This window comes from Anastrepha obliqua, chromosome 1, assembly GCF_027943255.1.
Source record: "Anastrepha obliqua isolate idAnaObli1 chromosome 1, idAnaObli1_1.0, whole genome shotgun sequence".
NCBI lineage: Eukaryota > Metazoa > Arthropoda > Insecta > Diptera > Tephritidae > Anastrepha > Anastrepha obliqua.
This window is the reverse complement of record NC_072892.1, coordinates 66,907,405-66,914,721: the sequence shown is the minus strand read 5'-3', so window position 1 is coordinate 66,914,721 and position 7,317 is coordinate 66,907,405.

The window sequence follows — 7,317 nt, the reverse complement described above, 5'->3', positions numbered from 1 at the left end:
AAAAATATTATATAAAACAAATACATACATATATTAAATTAAATATACATATAAAGTTGTGTACCAAAAGATATTTGAATATAGAATATCAATATGCTTACGTAAATAAAAAATATTACATACACACATACATACATACATATATGATTAATAAATAGACTTTTTCAATGTGATCAACTGATAAAATACTAATACAAGGAGAAAAGTTAAATTTATAAATAAATATGCGTAAATGTATTGTTTAATAACAAATAAAAGAATTTTGATATTTTCATAGGAAAAAGTGGCAAAGAGATACCGTAAGTGCATATTTTATATTTAGTCATATTTTTTTTACTTGTGGGCAGGCACCGCAACTCGTCTACGGCTAGTAAAGGGCATGCTAAAATTTAGATTCTTTCAAATTTCACTATTTTTACTCAAAATACGGTTTTTAAGAATTATACTAGGTTGGGGAAACAGAAATCCACAATTATTGCACAAATTGTTGCGTAGACAGTTTAAAACTCCTGGGCGATGCTACGACTACTAACATGCCGGTCAACTTCGATTAGTTCTACGATTTTATTGACATGATCGACATTTTCTTTGACTTCAAAAATGCCTGACCTGAATCGACGAAATCAAAATTGCAGCAGCCTGGCTTGCATTTTCGCCTTTATCAAAGAAAAACTGTAAAATGTACCGAATTTTCTCTTTGTTGACTTCCATTGTTAACACCCTGTAACTCGCAACTGAATGGAACAAACAAAAAATAGCAAATGATTTTTTAGTGAAATGTCACATTGACAACGAGCATAAACTTTAAATTATTTGATCGATACTTTACGAGATATCGATCACTACAGCCATCCACCGAGCAAATAATGGACATCTTTTTCCAACCTAATATATAAAAAACTAGCTTTAAACCGCGGCCCTGCTCGCGTAGGAGTAGTTTTGAAGGATTTAGGATATGTATATAAAGGAATTACAAACAACAATTTCATAGAAAATATTTTTTTATTAATAACCATAATATTACAATACCCGGCATCCGTTGCTATGCCTCGTTGAATAAAATCAAAACAACCAATCAGAAAAATATCAAGCAAAATTATTTTTATTAATTTTCTATCTTAAACCGTTTTTGAACTTTGCATTTGAGTCATAGTCAGATTATGAAGTCTAGAGTGTGCTATAAATAGTGGGAAATAGGAAAAACTAAGATTTTTTAGATTAATTTAAGCAAATATTCGATTATTAGTGACGAATGAGAGTGGTGGCGCGGCCTGGGGGCTGTGGGAAGGGAGTTCCATCATAAAAACATGCCTATAACCTTCATTGGGTGAAAATATGAATGTATAAAAATTTTTACGTCATTTGGTGTTGTCGTTTCGTAGTGATGCGCGGACAACGTACAGACATTCACCTTTATAGTATAGATAATATCATATAAATTTCCACCATGAGCACCTAATCACCGCTTGGGTATATTAAGGCAGTCGTGGTAGAGAAAGCACACTAGTTTTGGATAAACTAATGCAGCACATTTATCAACGCTGCTGTAGGTGTATGTCTGTAATTGACGCTTACACCCTTTCTTCCTATTTTTGCTGTGCGTCTATATGTTTTTTCCACAAATGGAGGGGGTCTTAAGCCAACTTCGAACGGCAAATATTTATATATTGTGAGAAATCACAGAAATACACTCGAAGGTTTGCCGTTGCCTGTCGAGGAGCGACCGCTATTAGAAAAAACTTTCTATCATTTTGGTATTTCATGCACAGAGATTCGCAACTACGCACTTCCGAATGATGGTCACGCCCCAACCCAATCGGCTAAGGCGGCCGCAACACTGCCGTATACCCAACCCAATGAGTTTCCCGAAGGCTCTGATGATCTGCTTAGCGGAGAGGCATTTTACTAAAGTGACACAAGATCCGCTAAATCAAACACCAAGAGATCAAAATGCCTGAGAATATTTTTGCCAATGCATATAACTATGATTTGATCAAAGGCTAATCATTCACATACATAATTAAAGAAAATCACTTCGGCTACCTGTCACTTCAGGTCTCAATCCCTAGCCGCAATTCTCGAGAAGAACGACTTGTTTAGGGGAATAAATTTCATGATTAAACCAATTATGTTTGCCTCCTCAAATGCATTCAATACAACGAGTTAGCAACGCAAATTGGATCCGCTCATTATTAGAATAACTAGAGGCAAAGTGATGTCTTTCAGTGATATGGTTTTAGACGTAACATATGCTCTATGCATCACTCGCTGTTGTCGAACCCACTGACCACGGAGCTGCCTTATAAATAGTGAGGAAGATTTTCTTATACGTCCCAGGTGCAGGCAGTAAGTTAAAAAGGCGTGCTAATTCAACTGGGTCGGACCAAATGGGAGATGGCAGTACGTGGGTTTCGTTGAAATTTTTGGCATGGCGGGGTCCTCGCAAGACGCGCCTAGACGTTTTTTCTTTAAATAAAACACTCACTCTATATTTCTGAAGTGGCTGAATTCCTATTTAAGGGGTTATATACCTTGTGGTCCGGTGAAATTAGCGAAAGTTGGGTTTTTTTTAAAGATATGTAGCAATAATTGTATTGTATAAAAGTTTTTATTATTGGATATTACATTGTTTAAAGAAAAAAAAAGGCTTTGTTTGTGTAAAAATATTTAAAAATGACGGAGTTATGGCGTTTTCCCCCAAGACCCTTTTTTTGGAAGAGGCTTGCGGTGGACGCGATTCAAGTCCACCAAGTCAACTGAAATCAAAAAATCGAAAAGATTTCATTAGTATAGGGTTATATCTTCTTAGTGAACGATCAATATATTAAATATTTTGATTTTTGTGAAAATAGGAACATTTTTTTAAAAAACTCCACTTCTACAGTCCTAAAATTGGCATTAAAAAATTCATATCTGCAAAATAAAAATTTATACATAAAAAGTTGATCGTTCACTAAGAGGCGACATCAATTACGAACAATTTAAAAAAAAAATTATAAAAATCGGTTGAATACTTTTTTTGCAATCGCGTCCACCGCAAAAGCATTTTTGGAAAAACACGTTTTTGAGATAATCGCGTTTAAAGTTTCAAGTTTAGTTACGTTACGTTGTGACGACGCACAATTTAAAACGCTGTAACTTTCGATCTATTGCTCAGATCTCTATGAAATTTTTGGAAAATGTTCTCAAGGGATTGTACTTTACGATAAAGAAATAAAATTTATTTTGATTTTTTTGAAAAACACAAGGTATATAACCCCTTAAGTAATAGATACTGCGTGGTCTCAATCGAGGGGGTTTTTCTATTCCCTTTATTGCATCATCTGGTATACCTCAGGGAAGTATCTTAGGCCCTTTACTCTTTGTTCTTTTTGTTAATGACAAAGGCAGTTTTTCGTTTTCTTGATACTTACTTTACGCGGACGAACTTCTTTTCAATCAGGAGTTCTAAAGATGTTTCTAGGGTTCAATTAGAGATCAATAGATGGTATTTATGGTGTTGTCGGTATCACCTATATATATCTCAATATTAATAAGTGTCATTACGTTACGATCTCCAAATTACGTAACGTAGTACGAATGTCGTACAGTATCTCTGGTACACCCCTTCAGTCTGTTGACAAGATCAAAAACAATTTTATCATAGTTAAATCAGGAAGCTGCCGTAGCCAAACGGGTTGGTGTGCGACTACCATTCGTGAGTGCGTAGGTTCGAATATTCGTATATGAAACAGCAAAATTATAGAAACAGTTTTTTCTAATAACGGTCGCCCCTTAGCAGGCAATGGCAAACCTCCGAGTGTATTTCTGCTATAGAAAAGCTCCTCATAAAAACCATTTGCCGTTTGGAGTCGGCTTGAAAACTGTAAGCCCCTCCATTTGTGGAACAATCTCAAGACGGACGCCAAAAATAGGAGGAGAAGCTCGGCCAAACACTTAACAGAAGTGTACGCGCCAACTATTTATTTATTTTTTTTTTAATCATGCTGGGCTTTGTTCGACAAAATAACTCTAATTTCACAGATCTCTACACTCTGAAATTATTCTGTACATCTTTTGTTCGTCCAACGCTTGGATATGTTGCATTCATCTGGAGACCCTATCATAAATTTGTTATTAGTAGAACTGAGAGTATTCAAAAGGTCTCCCTTTCTTCACTGAAATTCTCCACTCCCATTTCTCCGTACAATTCTCGCCTCCTTTTGATTAACCATAACCCCTTCAGGCCTGAATTATTGTTAATATATAATATAAAAATGAATCGCAAAATGTGTTGGTAAGCGCATAACTCAACAACGCATGGACCAATCTTAACAATTCTTTTTTTAAAATGTTCCTTGACGTCCAAAAATGGTTTGTATGGCGAGAAAAATTCGGATAATTTCCGGGAAAACCCTAAAATAGCCCTTTTCTTTTTCCCATACAAATATTGCGCATTCGTGTGTGTGCGTGTTCGCGTTGGAGGATATAATGCGTTCACACAAAAGTGATAATATCGTGAAACCGACCAAATTGAAAAGTCAAAAAATGTAAGTGCTATAGATTTGATTATATACATATATATAATTGGCGCGTACACCCTTTTTGGTTCGAACTCCTCCTCCTTGGCCGAGCTCTTCCTCCTATTTGTGGTGGGCGTCGAACCTACGTTCTCTCTGTGAATTCCGAATAGTAGTCACGCACCAACCCATTCAGCTAAGGCGGCCGCCGTAGATTTGATTGGCCTAGCCATATTCTTTCTTTTGTTTTAGTTTCAGAACGAGTTAAAGAATGAATTCATTCACAAATAATAAATAAAAATAGGTAAGTAAGATCTAAGAATAATCATGCAGGGCTGAACAAATCCAAACATATTTTAAGAATACCAAAAGATAAACATATTTTAAGAAGAACGGAAGATAAACATTATTAATTAATCTAGAAAACCCATGTTTCTCACATGGTCAATTGTGTGTTGCCTGTTCCCGTGTTGGAAAACCATCAGATTTCTTTGTATATTCACCAGGTAATCAAACAAAAAACATTGTATATCATAAATCACTACAATAAAAATAAAACAGATTTTTGTTAATAATTACACAGGCCTGCAAAATCTCGCTTTTTTACAGCTTCTAAAACCGCTATGGGTGTTTCCTGAAGGTTTTTTTATGCTGAAAACGAATATGTCCTTGAAAATGCTTCAGCACGTCAGGATTTTTGGCAATTTGAGGTTAAATAGTCAAAAAAATGCAGATTTTGGCCATTTTTTAAATTTTTTTTTGAGCAAGGTAAAGTTTTTTTTTTAACTTACCACAACGGCATCGCAAAGTACCTTTAAGGTCCTTTTTCAAAATATTTTAACGATGAATATAAAAAAAGTTATTCTATTTTGAATTGGAGACTTTTAAATATGCAAATTCAACCTTTCTAACTCTCTAGCGCCCCTGTAAATGGCGAATTCAAAATAGTATAACTTTTTTTATATTAATCGCAAAAATATTTTTAAAAATGGATTTTAAAGCTGAAGACTAGTGCTTTGCGATGCCGTTGTGGAAAATTAAAAAAAAACTTTACCTTGCTCAAAAAAAAAATTAAAAAAATGGCCAAAATCTGCATTTTTTGACTATTTAACCTCAAATTGCCAAAAATCCTGACGTGCTGGGGCATTTTCAAGGTCATATTCGTTTTCAGCATAAAAAAACCTTCAAGAAACACCCATAGCCGTTTTAGAAACTGTGCCTCGCAGGACTGTGAAATATGTATGTCCGATACATTTTGGTACATAAACTTTATTTTTATTTAATTGTAAAATGTGAAAAATTGATGACTGATATAACTTTTTAATAATTTTTTTCGTAATCAGGACACCAAATTACAAAGTAATTAGTTAAAATTATCGAAAAAGTTTTTTGGTTGTTGGCCTGTGTTATGATTCACTTGATTTATAATAAAGCGATTACTGAAAATACTGTTATTTCATTATTCTTTATTGTATCGGTTATTAACCCTTATTAAATAATTAATTATCTCTATGTTTTGTCATCGAAGCACCCACTTTATAAATATTTGTCACCTTTAGTTCCCACTATCCCTTTAGATTATTTATCAATCAGGTTTGAACCTTAAGTTCCCCTCTTAGTTTGAAGCCCTCTGGCAAACATCCCAGTCGGGGTTTTTAGTGGGTCCCAAAAGGGTGGCCAAAGTTTGCGGAAGCGAAGATACTTAGGTCACCCGAGCTGACCCTTTTCTTTAATTCTCCTGAACAGAACCGTCACCATGATAGAGCGGTGTGTGAGGGTCAGCAGAGTAAAAACGTCTTAACGTCGAAATATAAACTGCAACATTCAAAATCTATTTGACAGAACGAAGTCTGTCGGGTCCGCTAGTGGATAATAAAATTATTTTTTTACTAATTATTAGTAAGAAGAACATCATAAAAACAAATGTTTGAAAAATCATACACATTTATTAAGTGTTCCAAATTTTCCGGCATGTGCACAATTATGCACATTAGGTCCCAAGTGTTGTCAAGAAAGTAAAATAAAAATATTGTAAGGCTTTAAACATTATGTGCATAATTCTGCGGATGAGGTCCGAAGGGGTTAAGTCACTCAAAAGCAGAAGGACTATTCTTTCCTTGCCTTCTGTTCCGCATTACAGTTAGATACGCAGTTTTTTATTCCTGTGAGCACACTTCGTTTTAATTTTCCTTCTTACCTTAAGACCCTCAATACGAATTACTGAAGAAACGGCTCATTAATGCGTTCACTTCGAGGACTCAACGAGATTTCGAATTCTATTTTGCTTGATTTTTCTTTGTCCAAGAATGTGTTTTCTACATTACTAAATTCAATTTTATTTTATTTAGCTCTAAGTTATAGTTTTAGTTAGTAAGAACATTTGAATAATTAAATATGTAAATAAATAAATATTTTCCCCATTAAACAATTCGCAAACTTGAAGACAGGATCCTTACTTCATCAGAGTTTTGCTACCGATGTATTTTTACGATGCAAAAGATGGGGATGAGTTAGATAAGTTTTAAGCGGACTTTGATAGGTCCACCATTGACGGACCCAATCAAGTTCTTTTACTTCAACGATCTATCTCTTTCCAGTTCTGTTTCCATGAAGGGCGCACAATAGATCTTACAGGTCGCTGTGCTAAATTCCTCAAAACAATAATTCAGTTTTCTTGCTTCAGTTTTCTGTCTTCCCTGCTTAGATTGGTTAACACTGCAGCAACTCCAAAACCTGTTAAAAAAACATCAGCTATTCCACTTGCCCCATACCCAATCCATTACTTCATTTGATTTATACAAAAATATCTTTTGAAAAA